This window comes from Trichosurus vulpecula, chromosome 7 (assembly GCF_011100635.1).
Source record: "Trichosurus vulpecula isolate mTriVul1 chromosome 7, mTriVul1.pri, whole genome shotgun sequence".
Lineage (NCBI taxonomy): Eukaryota > Metazoa > Chordata > Mammalia > Diprotodontia > Phalangeridae > Trichosurus > Trichosurus vulpecula.
The window spans coordinates 217,552,053-217,575,557 of record NC_050579.1 but is presented as its reverse complement, the minus strand read 5'-3'; the positions used below and the strand labels follow the sequence as shown (position 1 = coordinate 217,575,557).

The 23,505-nt window shown below is 37.6% G+C and overlaps 1 pseudogene; it reads left to right on the top strand.

The window, feature by feature from the left end:
• The first annotated feature begins 215 nt into the window (after positions 1 to 215).
• The window catches only part of LOC118857814, a 44,904-nt pseudogene continuing 21,614 nt past the window's right edge, over positions 216 to 23,505 (top strand).

The following is a 23,505-nucleotide window of genomic DNA, read 5'->3' as shown; positions in this document are numbered from 1 at the left end:
CGGCCCTGGAGTCAGGAGGACCTGAGTTCAAATCCAACCTCAGACACTTGACACACAAGCTGTGTGACCTTGGGCAAGTCATTTAACCCCAACTGCCCTGCCTTCCCCCCTGGAAAAAAAAGATTATAAAAAAAAGAAACTGAGTTGTATGAATTTTGACATTCTAGCTACAAATGAGACCAAAAACCAGAAGGAAGTTGTTGCTAAATGGAAGGATGGCCTGCAAGTTCTCCATGGATAAGAAGCCAACCAGCAGTTTCAATTGTGAATCAAAATACAAGAAGAATGATTTTCATGGGACACATTTATCTCATGCCACAGTGCTCATTATAAATATTTACCCAAAAAAGGCCATCCTGAGAATCCCTGTAGCTTATGTGCCAATATCTGTTGCAGAAAATGAAGAGGTAAAGAAACTCCACCCTAGAAAAGTCAATAAAATCCTTAAAATTAAATCAACATACACTGTGGTATTTGGTAACGTCAAACAAAAGTAGGAATAAATAAATTCAATGAGAAGTACAATTGAAAACATGGGCCAGATATAGGAAATGAAAGTGACCAAAGTCTTAGCTTCATATCTCCACAGTATGAATACTTTCTTTGAGGAAAAATCATTAGTTACTAGATATGGCAATCCCTAAATAATATCACAGGGCAGCCAGGTGGCTCAGTGTACAGAATATTGGGCTTGGAATCAGGAAGACTCATCTTCCATGAGTTCAAATCCAGCCTCAGAAACTCACTAGCTGTGTGATCCTGGGCAAGTCACTTAACCCTGTTTGCCTCCGTTTCTTCATCTGTGTAATGGACTGGAAAAGGAAATGGCAACCACTCTAGTAACTTGGTCAAAAAAAAACAAATGGGGTCACAAAGGGTGAGACATAACTGAAACAACTCAACAGTAACAACAAATAACATCACAAAAAATGAAGTTGATCTTAAAAGACTGAAGAAAATTCATTTCTGATGAGGCATGTTATTGAATCAGCTGTCTATGTATAGTCATAGCACCACATTGATCAAGATCGGTTTAAAGCAGAAATAAAAATTAGAGTCACTTAACCTGTTTGCCTTAATCCACTGGAGAAGGAAATATCAATACATTTTGGATAGAGTACCAGGCTGGGAATCAGGGAGACCTGAGTTCAAATCCAGCCTCAGAAGCTTACTAGTTGTGTGACCCTGGGCAAGTCACTTAACCCTGTTTGCTTCAGTTTCTTTATCTGTAAAAGGAGGTGGAGAAGGAAATAGCAAACCACTCCAGTATCTTTGCCAAGAAAACCCCAAATGGGCTCACAAAGAGCTGGACGTGACCGAAACAATTGAACAACAACAAAAATGAGAAAAATCTGGTGTGTAATTGAAACAACTCAACTTTGAGCTATTAAAAAGTTATTGATGATGAAAAATGGATTAGAATGGTAGGAAGGATATCAGTATCAATTAGAGCAGTATCAAGTTGGAGTTAACCAAGTTAAATTAATTATAAGGAGGGAACCAAAGGAACATACAAAGTCTCTAAGGAAAGAGAGATTGTGACCAAAGGGAACATGAGTTTAGAACAAAAACTTGTTTGAAAAATCTTAGGGGATAGTGGAAGATTATGAGCAGTAGACCATCCTAAAGTAGAGATGAGAGATGGCATGCACCAGGAGTCAAACTACTACCACCGCCACCTTCCTGACTATCACCACCCCTTAAAAACTGATGGAGATAAACAAGAACCCACCAATAGCAATATCCCACCACCACCAAACTGGCCCTTCTTTCAGCCCACTCCCCATAGCCATAACCAAGGGGATCATCTCCTATGGAGAAGTAGCCGGATAACCCCACCACTGCAGACCATCTGCCACCCGTGAGACAGGCAAACCAGCCTAGGTAAAGAAGCAAGGCACCTTGAGTGAGAGACAAGAGGTAACATGTGTAGGGAAAATCAAACTATCACTTCAACCACCCACTATAGAGACAGATTCATTTTTGTCTTTACATCCCTAGTACTAGAAGCTGGTTTATTTTTAAGAAACTGATGAAATAGACCAAATATTAGATAATGTGATTTCTTTTTTTTAAATTACCAGTAAAAAAAGTGAAAAAAGAAACATCAAAACAAATTAAGAAGAAATAAAGTATATTATTAGAATTGTTTTTCCCAGTCATATGTCAATAAAATTAACAACTTATATAGATGAACACTTATAAAAATATATATGGAATACCTAAATTAACAGACCAAAATACAGAGACGTTAAACAACATAATCCCATAAAAATAATTTAATAAAGCATAAAGGAACACCAAAAGGAAAAAAAATAGGAGCAGATAGATTCACAAAAAAATGGGCAAAGGAAAATTAATTCTAATATTATACAAATTATTTGCAAAAAAAGAAATTACCTTATCAAATTCCTTCTATGATGCAAATATTTTCCTGATGCTTAATCTAGGAAGAATCAAAACAGAAAAACAAAGCTATAAACCAATATCTTTAATTAATATTAATTGGAAAAATGTTAAATGAAATATTAGCAAAGAGGCTACAGCAACATATGACAAATATTAAATATTATGACCAGGTTGGATTTATACCAGGAACACAGGCCTGGTTCAATATTAAGGAAAGAAGCCCCTACCACAACAGAATATCAAAGTAATTTGGATAAAGAGCTCCACTTTGAAGATTTCCAAGCATTCCATTCATTTTTTGGATAGCGCTAAGGGTTAGGAAATTATTTCTTTTATCAAACCTGAATTTGCCTCTTTGCAATTTCCTCCAAATTCCTCTTGGTTCTATACTCTGTTGCCAAACAGAACAAGTCAACTTGCTCTTCCAGATGACAGCCCTTCAAATAATTCAACACAATCATCATATCACCTCTGAGTTTTCTCTTCTCTAAGATAATCACCCTCTGTTCCTTCAGCTGATCTTCCCACAGCATTTCCCAATTCCATTCTGTTGCCCTTCTCTATAAACTCTATCAGTACCCCTCCAAAATTGTTGTGCCTAGAATTGAACATAATCCTCTAGATATATTCTGACTAATGTAGAATACAGAGTAGAATAGAGTTCTTATTCCTGAAGCCCACTTTTTCTAGAAGGTATGCTTTTCTTAATGTAGCCCAAGATTACATTAGCTTTTTTGGCTGGCATTTCACATCGTTCATTCACATTAAACACGAAGTTCACTAGAAAACATTGAATCTTTTTCAGGCAATCTTTTTTTTAACTATATCTCCCTTGTCCTGTACTTGTGAGGTTGGTTTTTTGAACCTATTTATAAGACTTTCTTTATCTCTATTGAATTTCATCTTCCTTCTCAACTGGACTCAGTCTCTGGTGAGAGAAATGATTATTTCTCTGTCATATTGATCATCAATTATTGAATTAGGACCAGGACTTTTTCAGAAGCTTATAGGTTGTCAAATGTTCAGAAGCTTGAAGGAAATTGCTGATAATGAGATTGAATTAACTTTCTCCTCAATCTTGTTCAGACCACACTCAGATATGGAAGCCCATTGTACTCTACATAGGTTTGTGTAGGGATAAATTCTTTGACTATATTGCTCATGGCTGGGATATTTAAAAGCAAATGACATAATCAAAGTCACATCCCCTAGGCCCTCATTAGAATAGGTCTACCTCTCATTCTAATGTTCATTCTTTCTCATTAATTGTTAATCAACCAGAGTTAATTGCTACCCTCAGGAAAACCCACTCCTCCAAGGGCATATAAACTGCGCCCACCACCATCATTTGTCTTTGGCATTCAAGAGTGTCACTGACCCATTTTATTGGTAATATGGTAGCAATATTAATAAAATTATTAATTACCCAGAAACTATGTCTCTTGAACTTTTTAAATGTCACACCAGATTTTTCAACATCCTCAACAATTGCCTCCCCATCCTGAAAAAACTCTGGTCCTTCTCCTAATTGATGACTGACTCCCTAGGTCAGACCACCACTTCTTGAGGGACCCCTACTATGCCTTACATCACTACTAACTAAACTCTTCCTCTAGATTCCACCTCCTTCACAATCACCTTGATCATTCCCATACCCTTCTCTCCTCCCCTTATTTGTTATCTTTCTCCCATTAGAATGCAAGCTCCTTGAGGCAGAAGTTATTTCATTTGCTTAGAGTAGCATCCCCAGCACTTAGTATAATTCCTGGCACATAGTAAGCAGCTAATAAATGCTCTATTTCTCTATCAGATAGATCCCCAATATTCTAATCTACCAAGAATTTCTTCCTTCTCAGTTTTGTGTCATTCAAAAATTTGATAAGCATGCTACTTTTGCCTTTATCTGAATCATTGTTTGTTTGTTTGTTTTTAATGTTAAACATCTTAGGACCATGTACAGATCCCTAGGGCACACAAATAAAAACCTATTGCCAAGTTATTGATGACTACTATTTTTAGTCTAATCATTTGACCAGTTCCAAATCCATATAATTTTACTATTGTGTAACCTTTATCTCTTCATCCTTTTCACAAGGATAGTATAAAACACTTTATCAAATGCTTTGCTAAAATACAAATAAATAGTATCTGAAACATTCCCTTAATCTACCAGTTTAGAAACTCTGTCAAAAAACAAAGCAAGATTAGTCTGACATGACCTGTCTTTGATGAAGCTCTGATAGCTCTTTATAATTACCACCTCTACTTTTTTTAGAGTTTGATTAAACATCTCTTTAATGATCTGTTCCAAAATTTTTCCCAGGAGCTAAACTCTAGCTCACTGACCTATAGTTTACAGAGTGTCGTATTCTTGTTCTTGTTGTACAGTCATTTCAGTCATGTCCAACTCTTCATGACCCCTTTTGGGTTTTTCTCGGCAAAGATACTGAAGTGGTTTGTCGTTTCCTTCTCTAGCTCATTTTGCAGATGAAGAAACTGAGGCAAACAGGGTTAAGTGACTTGGCTGGGGTCACACAGATAGTAAGTGTCTGAGGCTACATTGGAACTCAGGTCTTCCTGACTGCAGGCCTGGCACTCTATCCACTGTGTCACCTACCTGCCCAAAGAATATCTATAATCTTTAATAGTTTGAAAATTCCGACAATTTTTATCTTTTTCTACTTCTGATGTACACGTCTTATTCTCCACAATCTTTCACTAAAGTATTTCAAAAATCACATTCAACTTGAATTTATTATATATTGCAACTACCTGTTAGAACGCTCCCCTCCAAAAGAAATAGGTTAGTTACATGGTAAGAATTGGGACAAAAGAATGGTTCAGTGCTCCACTGCTATCAAGATAATGTCAAAGGAAATTAAAGAAGCTCCCTTAGGATATTGAGTGTACCCACTGTGGTGAATTTAGGAAAAGACATGGACAAAAGTCATACAGAATAGATAGGCATGGACACGGTATGATGTACTTTGTTGGAGGAAGTACCCACATTGATGAGATCACAGATCTATGTACCTGATGTAGAGAGAGAAGAAAAAGGGTCCAGAAAGGAGCTTGGGAGATGTCCATACTTACTAGGCAGAGAAGGATAGTAATTTGGCAGAGGACACTGAGAAGAAATAGTCTGACTGGTAAGAAGAAAATAAAGTGAAAGGAGTGTTATGGACACCAAAGGAGGAACAAGAAAGAAACTAGGAGGAGGGTGTGGTGATTTTTAGCATTTGTTTCAATACATCAAAAGAACCGTTACTTCATCAGGGCAGATACTCCCTTCATTGATATAGATTACAACCATACATACAGCAGAATAGCTAACACTAATATAGTGCCTACTATGTGCCTGGCACTGTGCTAAACACTTTACAATTATCATCTCATTTAATCCTCACAACAACCCTGGGAAGTAGGTGCTTTTATTATCAACATTATGCAGGTAAGGAAACTGAAGCAAACTGGTTTGGTGTCTGTCTACTGTACCACCTAGCTGCCCCTGAAGTAGAAAATTTCTCATAAATTGCTGTGGCCAAAAAGCTTTTTTATCTGAAAGTTTTATCCAACTTACCTAGGTTGGTCCTCAAATAACGAATTCTTAATTCATCTCTACTCCTTTACTAGAAGCTTTTCCAACTTGGAAAATTGAATGTAATCTCCCTGAGGGGAGACTCTTCATCATTGTTTTCTTTGTATCACTAGCACTTAGTATGAGGTCTAGGCACATGGTTGGTGCTTGATAAATTGTTTTTAAGTTGAACTGGTAGGACCTGTCTTTGAGAATTCAAGATTTATTTTATTTCAATGAAGATTCTAAATCTTAGATGTAGACCTAGAAGAGATGATGTCAAAGGTTGTCTAGTCTGTCTCATTTTACATTTAGGAAACTGAGGCCAAGAGAAGTAAAGCAACTTGTGCAAGGTCACACAAGTAGTAATAATAGTGAGTGTATATATATATATACATATATATATATACACACATATCACTTTAAGATTTACAAAACAGTCTTCCAGTGAGATCTCCTTTTATCTTCAACCCTGAAAAGTAGGTGCTATTGTCATGCCTATTTTACAGATGAGGAAACTGAGGCAGACAGCGGTTAAGTGACTTACCCTGGGTCACACAGCTAGTAAATTTCTAAGACAGGATTTGAACTCTTGTCTTCTTGACTCCATGTGCAGTGCACCACCTAGCTTCCCCTAGCTAGTAAAATCTTAAATAACCAAGGAAATAAAGGTTCATGCAGCACTGCATGCCAATTGCATAACAAATTGGGACCAGGCCTCCTCAGTTTGGCACTGGACCCCAAAAACAGGGGAAGACAGATATTTACGCATTAAAAGGAAACAATTAACAGGATACAAGATTAGGTAATCTGATTTCTAATTGGAAGAAAGAATAGGGCCTTTCCAAGTTAGGAGGAAAAGAATGAATAATTGCAATTCCCTGAAATCAAAAAAGAAGGTATCCTACTCCCCACCTCAAGTATCTGTATTCAATCAAAGGAACAAGGAAACAATGACTGATTGACCAGTATATGGCTAGTTTTCAGCTGAGACATATGGGTTGCTTCAGATATAATAATTGTGAGAAAATTTCTAACATCAGTCTTCAGGTCTGACTGGGTTTCTGGTCAGCATAACCTAGGTCTTTAGTTAAGGATCTCTAAGCAACAGGTGGAGGTGGTCCAGCTTCCCAGACATGCAGAGCTAGGTTCAAACAATGCAATAAGTTTTCTCACAATTCCTATCACTGAATAAAGTTTTCTCATAAGGCAGAATTTGGACTAGACCCATAGTTGAATAGAAAGAGAACTGAGTTAGATCCAGAATTGATCCAAAAGATGGAACCAGTGTGGTTCACTCAATTTCCACAGTTCTCTCAGACATGGGATTTGAAACCAGGTGTTCTTATTTTAGATCCAGGGCTCTTTCCATTCTACAGGGTGTTCCTAAAGTCTGGACACATAAGCAATAGACAGCAATGTGGAGTTACTGCATCAAGTTCACGTGAATCTTGCAAAGCGCATCACCCTTTGCATCACAAATGATGGAAATCATATTGAAGATGTTATTTGTTAATATTCCAATTAAATAAAATTTTCATCCATTCCATTTCTTGAAAATTCGCATTTTTGCCTATTTGCCCAGACTTTAGGAACACCCTGTACAACTATGCCTATAATACCAGAATAATACTGAAGTAAAACGCTTTCACATTTAAAATAATAAAAATTCACTCTACTTGACTTGAGAATCTTTAGTCAACAGAGAATGTAGCACACCCCCAAAAACCAATTCATTGCCTTTTCCCAAAACATTAGCAGTATGGTGATTATATTTTGGGAATAAGATAAATGACATGTGAATTTGTCGTTGAATAATGATTCCATAAGAAATCTTTCCAAAATTAATATCAAAGCAAACCCGTTACTGAATTTAAAATTCTTCTTGTTATTGTTCCCTACATTAAATCTATTCAAAAGAAAACACTCAGGCTTCTAGATGCACTTCTTGGATTCATTTATCTATCATAGTAAGTATAAGATAAAGACTGCCATAAAGCACCATCCTGAAGCTTTCAATACTTTAAGAATCATGTTTCCGAATTGTACCTCATTTGCACTTTTACACCATTTTCTGTGCAAACCAGGCAAATACCATATGATCCCAAGTCCATTTATCTTGGATTCTGCCTAGAAACTAAAGAAAGCAACAAGACAAATGGATTCCTGCTATGTAATCTTGGGCATCTAACTCCCTGGAGAGCTCAGTCTCCACTTTGGGACATTCAGCAAAATATACATACATACATATATATATATATATATATTTAACTTCTTAATGCAAATACATATATTATGTGCATCTCTTGTCTTTGTTGACAAGCGTCTTTTCACTGAAGTAGCCAAAAATGAATTTGGGGTTGAGAACTGAAGGATCTAAACTGAGACCATGTAGGGGAGGAAAATCAACAAATTAATCAACATGCATTTATTAAGCACCTACTGTGTATCGGTTTCTGTGCCAGGTGTTGGAGATCCAAAGACAAAAAACATATCAGTCCCAGTCCTTGAGAAGCTTATATCTACTAGAGAAAATAATGTATACACATATAAATAAGTAGAAGATATATACCAAAAAAATATAATGTAATTTCAGGGGAGATGGGCACTAGCACCTACATCAGAAAACACCTTATGAAAGAGATGGTCTTTAAGCTGCATTTGAAAGAAATAAGAATTCTAAGAGGAAAAAAAGGAAAAATAACCAATTATTTTGTAATAAGCTAACTTTTTGATATGAAGCATTTCTGCAAAACATAATTTGTTTATTCCTTGTGCTGATTGCATAAAGACAAAGAATCTCGGTGTAATCAGCAGTGTGAATCATCAGTTAGATCCTAGGGGGTAGAATATTTGGCTCTGAGATTTCATTGGAAACATAAAGAAAGTCATGAGATTATAGAAAATTTCTAAGATCCCTTGAAGATCTCAAATTCTGTGACTTTGTGACTCTGGTGGAAGTCATTTATTATTCTGGTGTTGGGAGACAGGACTGATGTGTTATAGTCTAAACACATTAGATCTGGCATTTTTATTGATGATTCATTCCATGACACATCCAAAACCATGTATAATAGGATGTCTTATAGCAAAGTTCTCATGTATTGAAGATGTGCTGTGTATTCACACAATGATCTCTTGTTGGAGTCAGCCCTTGCTAAAACGTATGCTCTTGTAGAATTTGATAATAATAATAGCCAATATTTTTAGAGCAACTAATTTGTTCCAGGCACCGTGGTAAGTGCTTTATAGCTATCCCCTCATTTGATCCTCACAACAACTCTAAGGGGTAGGTGCTATGACTATCTCCATTTTACAGATGAGGAACTGAGGCAAAACAGAAGCTAAGTGACTTGAACAGGGTGATACAGGCAGAATCTAAGGCCACATTTTAACTCAGGTCTTTCTAACTCCAGGTCTGGTGCTCTATCCACTGTGCCAACTAGCTGCGATGATGGGGGAGGGAGGGAAAGCAATTTGGGGATAAGTTCATGATGTAGATAACCTCAGCTGGGACCCGTGTTACTATGACAGTCCTATTCTGATACTTTCAGCTCCCTATTTCATTCCTGGTACAAAGTAGGTGCTTAATAAATACTTACTGATTGATTAATCCCTACAAAGAATGTTCCAGACATCTTCTTCTTTCTTCTATCCTCCACTTGTACCCTACCCTCAGACTTACAACAAATGACTTGTCTCCTGACTTTGAGAAGAAAATCATCCAACATGACTTTACTTTCCATTCTTCAAAACTTACAGGAGTTATCACTCTCTTTCCTTCTTCCATTTTGTTGTAAAAGAGATATTTCCATTCTTCGATAAGGTTAATCTCTCCCTTATAATCTTGATTTCATACATGCTTACCTCCTATAAAACATTGCTCCAGAAGACATTTCTCTCATTAATTTTCAGTCTCTCTCTGACAGTGAACTATTTGCCATTTTCCTACAAACATGGTCCAATTTCCAAAAGTCTAAAAAAAAATCTTCCTTTGATCCATCTATCCCATCCCACTCTACTCCCTTCTAACACCAAACTAAGCTTTCTGAAAAAGCTTTCTATATTCTATACTTTCACTTCCTCACATTATGTGTGACAACTTTCAATCAAATTTTGATGAATTGTTCCCTCAAAGGTACTGATGAACTCCTAATATAATGACATTTTGCTCAGTCCTCATTCTGCTTGACCTCTCAGAAGCTGTAACAATACCAACTATGTCCTCTTACCAGATACTTTCTCCTCCTTTGATTTCAGGGGTACTACATCTTCTGGATACTTCTGTTTTCTTCTTTCTCCTTCTCTGGCTCTTCCTTTTATCCCCAACAATTTAATGTAAGGTCTCCTCTCAGTATTCTCTTCACGGGTTCAATAATTTCCATGGCTTTAATTACCAATTTTATTCAGAAGACTTCTAAACCTATATCTTTAGACAATGGAGACATGAAGTGAATCTACTTTATTAACCAAAGCTGATCCAAGAGGAAGAGATGATGATTCTCTCGCCCTTTTCATTTACCTTTTCCCTTTCTCCAGGGGAGAACAGAATGTCCTCATATTGGACCCCCACTCCCTGCTTCCATCTATCCCAACTAGGCTGTTTTAGTGGGTAGGCAGGGCTTTGGAAGTTTTTCTCCTGTCCTGAATGTTCACTTTCACTACTAAATGTGACAAAATGTCACAAAGTTTGTTGGCTGACAAGAAGGTCCTCCCAGCTCAGCTTCGATAAGCAACACAAATTTAGTCTAACCCATAGTTCACACTTAGGACATCTCCATCATCCTTTGCCCAGATCATTGCTCTGCTCTGATTGGCTCTCCCCAGCAAACTTCATGATAGATCCTGACATTCTCCAACTTATGATTGCTTCCCTCCTTCTTCCTACAAACACTTTCAAGATCAAGGTCATGGCAGAACCCAGAACTCAAGAATGCTGGATAAAATACCCATTAATCCAATCAGTTCTTTCCCCTAAGTCTCCCAAATCACTGCCCCCTATAAGCATGACTAAAAGCAGAGTTCAAGGACATATTCTTTTCCCTCTCCACCCCAAATAGAAAATAAGTTCCTTGAGATCATGAACTATTCCATTTTTCGTTTCTTTATTCCCAAGCACAGTGCCTTGCACAAGACAGACATTGAACAAATGCTTATTAATCGATGGAATAATCTTTCATTCCTCCCTTTCCCTCATCCATCATATTCAATCTGCTTACAAAGTTCTACCAATTTTATCTCTGAAAAAATTTCTTGCATCATTCTCTATTAGATAAATGATCAAGTAATAAGATCAGGTAATTTTCAAAAACAGGAAAAAAAGATACAAATGATCAATAATCCCCTAAAAATTATCCAGATTTTTTAATAATAATACACATGCAAATTAAAATATATTTGGGATACCACCTTACAAACATGTGCAATTAATCAGTAAAGAGAATGAAAAAAGACAAGTATTCATTACTGGTTGAGTTATGGAGGGGGGGACATACCATCATACTTCTGGTTAAATCATGAGTTGGTGCAACCTTTTTTGGAAAGCAATGTTACATTATACAAAAATCTTCATATCCATTAGCCTACTGATCCCACTATTGGGAATATAATACCCTTTAGATGTTATTGACAGGAGTAAAAAAAAGATAAACTATCTGTACCAAAATATTCATAATAGCAGTATTCTGAATTGCCAAAGGGGAAAAATTTATGTCAAGTGATTTATGAATGGCAAAAACATTAAAATCTACTCACATAATCTGGTCACATATATACCATTCCATAATAAATGACAGCTATGAAGAATATAAAAGAATGTGGGGGGGAATGAGGAATATTGAATAGTGAAGAAAACAACATCTGACTCATTGTTGGTATTTAATAAATGCTTTTTATTGATTGATTGGTTGGTGAACTGATCTAGAGTTGGAAGAGATTCTAGGGATCATATGGCCTAATGCACATTTTTTAAAGATAAAGAAAATAAGTCAGAGGGAAGCAAAGTGACTTTTCCAAGGGTACACAGGTAGTAAATAGAAGAGCTGGATTGAATTCAATGTCCTCTGAGTCAAAATCCAGGGCTCTTTCTATGACATGTTGCCTCTCTTAGTAATATATACACTGTGACCACATAAATAATAATTATTACAGTGATAAAATCTACAAATATGCACAAGAGTTCAAAAAGTAATACAGTAGTCAACAAGACTTTTCATACTTCTTTGTTAACATTAATGTGCATTTTAAAGCAAGTTGTAACAAGTTTAGAGTTTCATATGTAATCATTCTAACTTGTATGTACATCTGAATATTTGTTTTTGTATGTGATTATGAATTTCACAAAAGAATTGGATCTCTCTCAAATCTTTCTCTTTCTATTACCACCACCCTAGTATATAACCATTCACTTGGACTACTGCCATAGCTTCCCAACAGGTATTCTAGCCTCAATTCTATCCCCTCTGCCATCTATCCCTTATACCACTGCCAAAATAATCTTGTTTGTGCATAAATTAGATCATGTCTTTCCTTTGATATAAAAACATAACAGGCAACCTATTGGCAACTGAGTATTATTCAAACTCCTTTGTTGATATCTAAGGCCTTCCACATTCTGGAGTCACCCTACCTGTCCAATCTACTTCTAGCTAAAAACTTTCTGAACATATAACTGCCTTTGTTCACACAGTTCCTACTTCTAGGAATATCCTTCCTCCCCCTCTTTCTCTATTGAATTCCTAATCATCCCTTAAAAGCCAATTCATATACCTCCCCCTCAATTAAACCTTCCCCAATGCCCATCATCAGTCATAACCTTCCCCTTCAGACCTCACAAATTACTTTATTTTGTAATTATTTAAAGTAAATATTACAGTTATATATGCTTGGTCTAATCCTTTGTATTAGAATGGCCTATTAAGGTCAAAAAGGCAACCACTGGATTAGCCTCAAGTTGTAGGTTTGAATGACTCACTTGTAACTGAAAGTGGGCACAATCTTTCAAGAAACCTTCAGTAAGGTTCTTATTTTTAAAAATTCACTTTTATGAATAATGCACTCTGCCCTATTTAAGAAATCTATCTGATATAGAAGTGTATCTGAAGTACCTACAAAAACAAGTCCCAATTTAACAAGACTGCTCTCCAAATAAAAGAAAGGAAATTTGCTTATGTAATTAGGTAAAGTATGTCTTTAAAGCTTTTGCTTGCCTGTGATATTACTGAAGAGGTCTCATAATATATAAGAAAATAAGTGCTGTGACTTCTATGTAAACTCAGGCTATATACCAAGGAACCACCACATAAGCAATGCCATCAGCACACAAGGCTAAAAATAAATGAATGGATGAATGGATGGGTGGATGGATGGATGGATGGATGGATGAAACAAAATAAAAATAAAGAACCAGGACACAGGCGATACTATTTTGTAACCTTATCATTTACGTAGCAAGTATCTCACTGGGCTCTCTATGCCAAAGTCAGGCATCTCCCTATAAGAGATCTAGGGATACTGCTGAGGGGGTAGAGTATTGCTCTAAGGCTATCAGCTGAAGTCCCCAAATTTTGGTGTGTTATTCCCACTCTTAGATTCCAGGGACTAACATCTCAGTTCTATTTAACCAACTAACCTCAATTAGCTTTTACAAAGGGATATTTACTTGAGAGATATAGGAAGAATAGAAGTACAAATATTTTCCCCATCACCTTGTGGGAATATTCTCCCCTATACTAAGTCAGTCTCTGGAGAAAATAAGTTCCTCAGCTCAGTTTCCATAAAGAATTGGTCCCACCAAGTTCACATCTGTGAAGAAGTCAAACTAAAAGAAATCTACTAGGAGGAAGCAGGAAAAGAGAATGGCCAAGTCTCTGGTCCACTAGTGCCTACAGTCAAAAAGATTTTTCCTAACCATGTAGTTAACTGCCTACAACCAGTTGCAGAATTTTTATGCATGCTGCACAGTCTTTTCATAGTAGTTCCGTTAGACATCATCAAAATTCTCCCAAAAGAATGCTCCCCAGCTTTCTTCACATAAAGAATTGTTTCAGAGGTACCCTCAACGTGTACCAATCCCCTGCCCCTTACACTTGGATAAAGGAATAAAAGACATGTTTATAAAATTGATAAATGACATAAAGAGAAAGAACATACTGGATAAAATCAAGACCCAACATCGTCTTGTCAGGCTAGAACATTGAACTGTATCTAATAAAGTGAAATTTAATAGGAGCAAATGGAAATTTTAAACTTGGGTTGAAAAAAAAAATCTTCAAAACTTGGGAGAAATTAAGTAACAGTTTGTCTTAATGATTTTGCAAGCTTAATATGAGTCACGTCACATGACAGCCAAAAGTGCTAATGTAATCTTGGGCTACATTGACAGACATAAACTCCAAGGACAAAGAAGTCATAGAATCTTTGTAGTCTTCCCTGTAAAAAATACATCTGGAGTACTATATCTAGTTCTGGGTGCCGTAGTTTAGGAAGAACAACTATAAATTGAAGAGTATGCAAAGACAAAGCCACCAGGATGACAAAAAACTATAAGGCTTTAGGATCACCCAAAGAAAGTTACAATGCTAAGCCTATAAAAAAAAGACTCCGGGGCAGATATGATAGTTGTCCTGAAGTATTGTCATATAAAAGAGGTACCAGATTTACTCTGGCCCCAGAAAGTGGGACTAATATGGGCAGAGAGGTAAATTTAGGCCTGATATCACTACCAATTATATCTACCCGAAAGGGGAATGAGATACCTTAAGAGATGGTGAGTTCCCACCCACTGGAAATCATCAAGCAGTGACTTAGATAACCACTAATTGCATATGATGTAGAGAGATTCCTTTGGGAGTACAAGGAGTAGATGACCACCCAAGATCCCTTTCAACGCTGGAATTCAATGATTTTGAGATATACTCTGTCAAATTTTTTTTTCTGACCCTGGAAGTAATGGAAAGATTCAGGAGGCGATATGGAACTTTGTTTACAGGCACCATACCAAACCACATAAACACTACATGAAATTTTCTGTTTCAAGCTAGAAATAATTATCTTATGGTAGCTAAAAACTAGAAACACTACAGTAAGTGACCATCAATTGCAGAATGGTGAAACAAATTGTAGTATATGAATGTAATATATTTTATACTATGTGATAGTTTTTATACTGTATGAGATGACAAAAGAATTCAGAGAAACTTATATGAACTGATGCAGAGTGAAATAAGCAGAACCAGGACAACAAGATACATAATAACAACAATAATGTCAGCAATAATAACACTGAACAGCTGTCAAATTCTGATTAATAATAATGACCAAACTTGGCTCCAAAGATCAGATGACAAGCACAGATTTCCCTTCTCTCAGCAGAGAGGTAGACTATGGATATGAAACATGTGTAGGTTGTCAGACTTTGTTACTATACTGGTAGCTTTTGCTTTGTCTGTTTTTCTTGTTATAAGGGAGGGTTCAATGTGATGATAGAGGTAGGGTATACATCAATAAATAACTGTACTATAACAACAAAAGTTTTCAAAAATAAAAACAATTTGGGGGGAAATGCAGATAACTACAAAAGCAAAGTGGAAAAATCAAAATACTTAAGGATATCACCATGGATTAACATTAATAAAAATGTAACATCTGTAAAGGTTTGCCTTCAGATTAATGCTTTCAGAATATAAAGCAATCTGTTAGAGACAAAACTCCCCACCGGAAAGTATTCTATGTTCTTATTAAAATATTAGTTCCTTATAATGAGAAAAAAGAGGTCATACAGACCTGGAAGACTACCTGATCCCCATGGTAACATCATGATCTCAGATATCAAGTATTACTTTATGTTCTCAGGCTGAAGGACCCAGAAGCTCTCCATCTTAAAGAGAAAACAAAACGCATCCACAAGGTGTCCCATAGAGCAAATCATTTCAAGTGCTAACAGCCCTGGAGGTTAGGGCATACTTTAGTAGCAGTATCCCTAAAGTATGTAGGGAATGTTTTTGGAAGTAATAATGAAGATATGAAGAATCTAAAGCAAACACTGTGGGTGAGCTGCTTATTAAAAAGACCATGTCTTTTTTCCACATCAGAAATTGTCAAGACTCATTTCAGATAGCATCTATCTTTTTAAAATATGGGGAAGCTCTAAAGGAGGCCTTTGAGAAACAAACTGATAGCCTCCCCAGAGCACGGGATTTGCAGTCAAGGGACCTTGACTTCAAATCCCAGCTCTTCCATACTCTGTGAGACCCTCTCAAGGTGTCAGTTCCCTCATCTTTAATGAGGGCATTGAACCAGATAACTTCTGAGATCCCTACCAGCTCTCTATCTACAATCCTGAGTTCCAAAAAATATATAAACTCACAGAATTTTGCTTGTGCTCAAATGGAAGGGTCCATCTGGTTCTGCCCCTGGTTCTCTCTAATCTTCAGGTAGGCCAGTGCTAATTTAAGGCACTCTAAGTCTTAATCTTCGAATATCCCACCATGCCTAGTACATAGTAGGCTCTCAATAAATGTTTATTGAATTGAATCTGTGATTTTTTTTTTAATTGGGACAGAGAAATTATGAAATGAAGTATTTTCTGGTCAAGGACAAAAAGTCCTTCCAAAAAGTTAGAAAAGAAGGTCCAGATGTTGGCAAGAATAGGGTTACTAGATTTCAGTACAGACCACTGAAAATATTCAGTCTGCTAGGAAGAATGCTAATTGAAAAATGACTAAAGGATGGCCTGATTTACCAGAAATGACTTTCCAAAACCACAATGTGGAGACATCGCAGCTCTCCTGTACATCACACACACACACACACACACACCGGCCCACTTCCTGGTTCCAGTCTCAGTTACCAAACACTTATCTGAGTCAACAATGTTAAAAAATAGGACACAGCAATGAAATATGGGTCAAGCCCATGGGAGCAGGACATCTTGTAACTTCAGGTAAGATAAAAAGGAACTCCTATAAGCCAGGGCTAATTCAATTCTGAAGCTACTATTGAGTCACAGTCTTCCAACTGATACACTTAACTTCTGAATAAATGAGAAAACTAAGAAGCCAACATAAATAGAAGAGTCATTATGCCCCTGCTGAAATTCAGTTGTCAGTGTAACATTAAGGGAAATAACATTCAGATTAAAGATGTTAAGTATAATAGCCTATTTGGCAAAGCATCCTGTGTTGAACAGTGAACACACTGAGATACACCAAACTATCATCTCTCTCATGGTACAGTGGCAAGAAAGCTGTAGGGCATATTAATGTTCAAAAGAAATTTGCAAATGCTAACCCCCTGCCTTCTGCCAGGATGCATCACCATCTGTATCTATCTGTTTTGCCAACAGTCAATAAATTTGCAGATAAGTGCATAAAGTTGTCAAATAGAACTGAACTCCTCCTTTTCTTCTTACTACCTCTGAAGATTGACTAGCTCTTAGACTTACGAATTTAAAACTGGAAGCCACCTCAGGGACCAAACCTCTCATTTTACAAAAGAGGAAACTGAGGCCCAGGGAAGTTAAGTGACTTGCCTAAGGTCTCACAGATAGTAAGGGTCAGAAACAGTCAGAGGTAGAACTCAAGTACTTGGGGGCAGAGCCAAGATGGCAGCTAGGACTTGTGTGAGCTTCCTCCCAGGTCCCTCCAAAAACCTATAAAAAATGGCTCTGAACAAATTCTAGAACTACGGAACCCACAAAATAGCAGAGGGAAGCAGGGCTCCAGCCCAGGACAGCCTGGATGGTCGCTGGGTAAGGTCTATCACACAGAGCTGGGAGCCGAGAGGAGCAGAGCCCAGTGTGGGCTGTGCCTGGACCAACCAGACCAGAAGCCGGGCAGAACAGGCCCTAGCACCCTGAATCAGTGAGCTGTGGCAGTTACCAGACTTCTCAACCCACAAACACCAAAGACAACAGAAAAGGTTAGTGGGAAAAACTGCAGCGGGGGACAGAGTGAAAGGAGTTTGCAGTTCTTCCACCGCCCCAGGGGCAGTGGAGGAGGTGCAGCTACAGAACTACAGCTCCAGTTGCTGCCGGCCCCAGGCCCACCTGGTGGGAGGAATTAAGTGGCGGATCAGAGCTGGAGTGCAGAGCCTGCTTAGATCTGAGTCCAGTCCGGGTTGGCGGTTCTTGGGGGAGGAGGAGTGCTGGTGTGGCAGAGCTGCCTGTGTAGAAATAGCTCTGAAAACAACAGCACAGACCCTCAAGCCTGGAACAAAGTACTCTCTCCTCTACAAGCAGTCATACCCAGACAAAAAACCCAAGAGTCAAGTAGTTGGCTGGGAACATGGCCAGGCAGACAAAATGAACTCAGATTCAAACTTTCTTTGGTGACAAAGAAGGTAAAAACATACAGCCAGAAGAAGCCAACAAAGTCAAAGAGCCTACATAAAAAGGCTCCAACACAAACGTGGACTGGTCTCAGGCCATGGAAGAGCTCAAAAAGGATTTGGAAAAGCAAGTTAGAGAAGTAGAGGAAAAACTCGAAAGAGAAATGAGAGTGATGCAAGAAAACCATGAAAAACAAGTCAATGACTTGCTAAAGGAGACCCAAAAAAATACTGAAGAAAATAATACCTTAAAAAATAGACTAACTCAAATGGCAAAGGGGCTCCAAAAAGCTAATGAGGAGAAGAATGCCTTGAAAGGCAGAATTAGCCAAATGGAAAAGCAGGTTCAATGGACCACTGAAGAAACTACTACCTTAAAAATTAGATTAGAGCAAGTGGAAGCTAATGACTTTATGAGAAATCAAGATACTATAAAACAGAACCAAAGGAATGAAAAAATGGAAGACAATGTAAATATCTCATTGGAAAAACCACTGGCCTGGAAAATAGACCCAAGAGAGAGAATTTTAAAACTATTGGACTACCTGAAAGCCATGATCAAAAAAAGAGCCTAGACATCATCTTTCAAGAAATTATCAAGGAGAACTGCCCTGATATTCTAGAGCCAGAGGGTAAAATAGAAATTGAAAGAATCCACCAATTGCCTCCTGAAAAAGATCCCAAAAAGAAAACTCCTAGGAATATTGTTGCAAAATTCCAGAGCTCCCAGATCAAGGAGAAAATAATGCAAGCAGCCAGAAAGAAACAATTTGAGTATTGTGGAAACCCAATCAGAATAACCCAAGATCTAGCAGCTTCTACATTAAGGAAACAAAGGGCTTGGAATATGATATACTGGAGGTCAATGGAGCTAGGATTAAAACCAAAAATCATCTCCCCAGCAAAACTGAGTATCATGCTCCAAGTCAAAATATGGATTTTCAATAAAATAGAGGACTTTCAAGCTTTCTCAATGAAAAGACCAGAGCTGAATAGAAAATTTGACTTTCAAACACAAGAATCAAGAGAAGCATGAAAAGGTAAACAAGAAAGAGAAATCATAAGGGACTTACTAAAGTTGAACTGTTATGTTTACATTCCAAAATGGAAAGATGATGTGTATTATTCATGAGACCTCAGTATTAGGATAGCTGAGAGGGCACAGGATGAGGTGAATATGAAGGGATGATATCTAAAAAAATAAAATCAAATTAAGGGATGAGAGAGGAATATATTGAGAGAGGGAGAATGGAAGAGATAGAATGGGATAAATTATCTTGCATAAAAGTGGCAAGAAAAAGCAGTTCTGTAGGAAGGGAAGAGGGGGCAGGTGATGGGGAATGAGTGAATCTTGCTCTCCTTGGATTTGACCTGAGGAGGGAATAACATACACACTCAACTGGGTATCTTACTCCACAGGAAAGAAGGAGGAAGGAGATAAAAAGGGGGGCACGATAGAAGGGAGGGCAGATAGGAGGAGATAATCAAAAACAAACACTTTTGAAAAGGGACAGGGTCAAGGGAAAAAATTGAATAAAGGGGGATAGGATAGGAAGGAGCAAAATATAGTTAGTCTTTCACAACATGAGTATTGTGGAAGGATTTTACATAATGATACACATGTGGCCTATGTTGAATTGCTTGCCTTCTTAGGGAGGGTGGGTGGGAAGGGAAGAGGGGAGAGAATTTGGAACTCAAAGTTTTAAAAACAGATGTTTCAAAAAAAAAAGTTTTTGCATGCAACTTGAAAATAAGATACACAGGCAATGGGGCACAGAAATCTATCTTGGCCTACAAGAAAATAAGGGAAGAGGGGATGGGGGGTGGAGTGGGGAGATAGAAGGGTGGGCTGACTGGGGAACAAAGCAACCAGAATATATGCCATCTTGGAGTGCGGGGGGAGGGTAGAAATGGGGGAAAATTTGTAATTCAAAATCTTGTGGAAATCAATGCTGAAAACTAAAAATATTAAATAAATAAATAATCAAAAAAAAAACCTCAAGTATTTGATCCCAAGACTGTACTCTTTCCACTGTACTATGATTGTTTACTCTCTCTTTTTTATTCTGTTTATGTTTTGAGTGGGTATTTTGCCCATGTCAGAACCTGTAATTATTATTGTAAAAAAAATATTTTGTCAGTGAACATTGTTCAGTTCTTATTTTTAAATGTTAAGACCCTTTTAATCAGAAGATTTTGGAGACCGTTACTGTCGAGAACCAATATTTACAGGAATGTAGTTACAATAGAAACAATAGCATCTAAAATTGGCACTAGTACAAAAATAGTTCTTTAGAGGGGGCCTGTGGTCTGTGTTTGTGAATGTCCTAGCACATGTAGTTGGTTGCATAATTACTGCATTTTGTAATTCTTATATAAGAAATAGCCTGTTATGGTAGCAAGGGTTTGGGTCTTAGGTTTAAGTTAAGAGCTGAGTTCAAAATACCATCTGTGACACTTGTTAGCTTTGTAACTCTGGGCAAGTCCAAACCTTTGTGTTGCCTCATGCAAACCCCTAGTATTTAGTAAATAATAAATAGGCTGACATTGACATCAGTGGAGGGCATTCCCACAATGGAAATTCCCCCACGCTGAAAAAATTATAGATCTTTTAAGTATGTTTTTGTATAAATAGATATTAAGGAACATTTTTATTAAGTTGTGGATATTGTAGTGAATATTGCCTCTAGAAAATCAATTCAAGCGATAAACTATTCTGTAGTCAGTTAGCCATTCATCTTGTGGTCACTTCTAAGCCTTTTTCTACTGGAGATCGGGTTGAGGTACATTTCTCTGCTTCCAGCATCTAAATTTAACTGAATTCATCAGCTAAGATTCTGTCCCTTTCCCATAAGAGGAGTGGGCCTTAAAATTTCTTTTTCAGTTGAGAGTTTGGAGTCCAATTTTTTTCTGTTTTTGAAAGGGGTAGGACTTTCACGCACTCAAGCATCAGGCAAAAGTCCTGGGCTGCTTTTTCCCCATTCAAATGGGTCGTCAGTTCCCAGAGCTTGGAATTTTCCTTCCAGAAAGAGTTCTTACCTCTAAGGGCCAAGCTCAATTGTAATACAGAATAGTCACCCAGCTAAAGAAAGTCTGAAGTCATTTAATCGATCTCTTCAACTCACTTTGTCCAGGACCGAATTGCAGTCCCAGACAACTAACTTAAACCTAGAAACTACCAGGTCCTTCTTTGGTCTCCCATGCAAATAAAAGAGAAGAAAAGGCAAAAAATAAAGACCTCTTAGGTAGGATCACATAGTACGTTAACCTCCACCCACCTCAACACTTAATCCAAAATTCCTATCATTATTCTATATGCGTGGCCCAAAGTAAACCTTCAGGTTTGGAGGTACTCTGCAGTGTCAAAGAGTTCCGCTGCACGAAAATAGCTGGTATTTATATAGTTATCCAAAATTTGCAAAGTACTTTGTATACTGTTTTTCCTAACCACTCTTTCATTTGAGGCTTACCACAGTTCTATGAGAAAGGTACTACAGGTATTATGATCTCTGTTTTACAGAAGTAACTGAGTTTGAGAAAAATAGCCATCCAACTAAATGGTTTGAGGCAAGATTTGAATCTAGGTCTTCTTAACTCGCGATCTAGCACTTTATCCACTACAACATTCTACTTCTCACAATAGCGTATAATCATATAGTCTTTTACAAAGTGACTACGTACTTTCCTCACAATAGCAGAGTCAAATATGCAAGTATCATGATCCCTATTTTGCAGATGAAGAAAATGAAGTTTAGAGAGATTTTATAATAGGTGGTGCGATAGAGTGCCAGACCTGGAGTCAGTCAGACCTGAGTTCAAATCCAGCCTCAGACACTTATGAACTGCATTACCCTGGCTAAGTCACTTAACTTCTGTCTGCCTCAGTTCTCTCACCTGTAAAATGGGGATAATGATAGCACTTACCTCCCAGGGTCGTTGTGAGGACCAACTGCGATGGTAGTCGTAAAGCGCTTAGCACAGCACCTGGAACATAGTAAGTGCTATATAAATGTTAGCTGTTATTAGTATTATTTAATAAGTGATGGAATGGCGATTAACTTCCAAAGCTTATTTCAGACTCAGTGCCATGCCACTGCTGCTGCTGCAAATTCTTGCCCCCTATATCTAGCCTACCCCCAATCTTTTGACTATACTTCCTCCTAGCCAGCTCCCTGTCATGATGCCACTTCTACCTCTTGCTTGGGGAATAATAATCATCAGGTCAGGGCTACTGTTGCTTTTAGAAAGAATTTGCCAGTGGACTGCTCTAGACAGAGCACCTCCCACCCCAGCTATGATGCCCCAGACCAAAACAACCTTCCTTAGGCACCTCTCTCCTCTATGTTAGACCATATACACTTGGAATGTAAGATCCTTGAAGACAGGCGTTGTCCTCTCTTTTCTATTTGTATATTAGCACAATCCCCGGTATATACTAAACACCCAATAAATGCTTTTTCATTGATTCGTTCTATTTTACTACACAGCCTCTCTAGAAAGTTCATTTTAAGAGAGACAGATCAACAAAAAGCATTGAAAATAGTCTTAAAAATATTTAACAGGTCTTCACCATAAAGAAATGGTTCAGCATAACAGAAACATAGAATTTTACAGTTGATTGGCTCAAAGCTTATCTTGTCCCATCTTCTCCCCTCTATATTATCTAGTTTAAAAAAAAAACAGCTCTCTGATATACTATTTAATTCGCTTCCCAATCAAATTCATTCAGGACTGAATATAGCATCACCAATGTCTGTTCAGTTTCCTGTGTAGGAAAGAAACATAATGATTCCCTAAACAGAGAAGGCTTCACAGCACCTGTGCAAATGGTAAGTGACAGCTGGAAAATGCAATTAGAAAGTTCTGCAAGTAATACTGGTATTAACCATTACAATGGAGTATTTAAGAAACCCAAAGTAGACATATCAGAAGGCACCCTCTTCATACTAACTACAAAATAAACAGATGTCTAGCAACCTTTCCATGCAGAAGCTAGGCAGACAGTATTTAGATGCATGGAGAAAGGAAAGGGATGTGGAGAATGCCTCCGAAACTTGTCTTGGCTCTAACTTGCCCTCCCTTGCCTTTTGTACTTTCCCTATGCAGGCTTGAGTGTGAGTAATTAACCTTCAACAAACCCTGAAGCTAATCTTCAACAAATGGGTAACTCCCTCAAATTTAGCTAGTCTAGC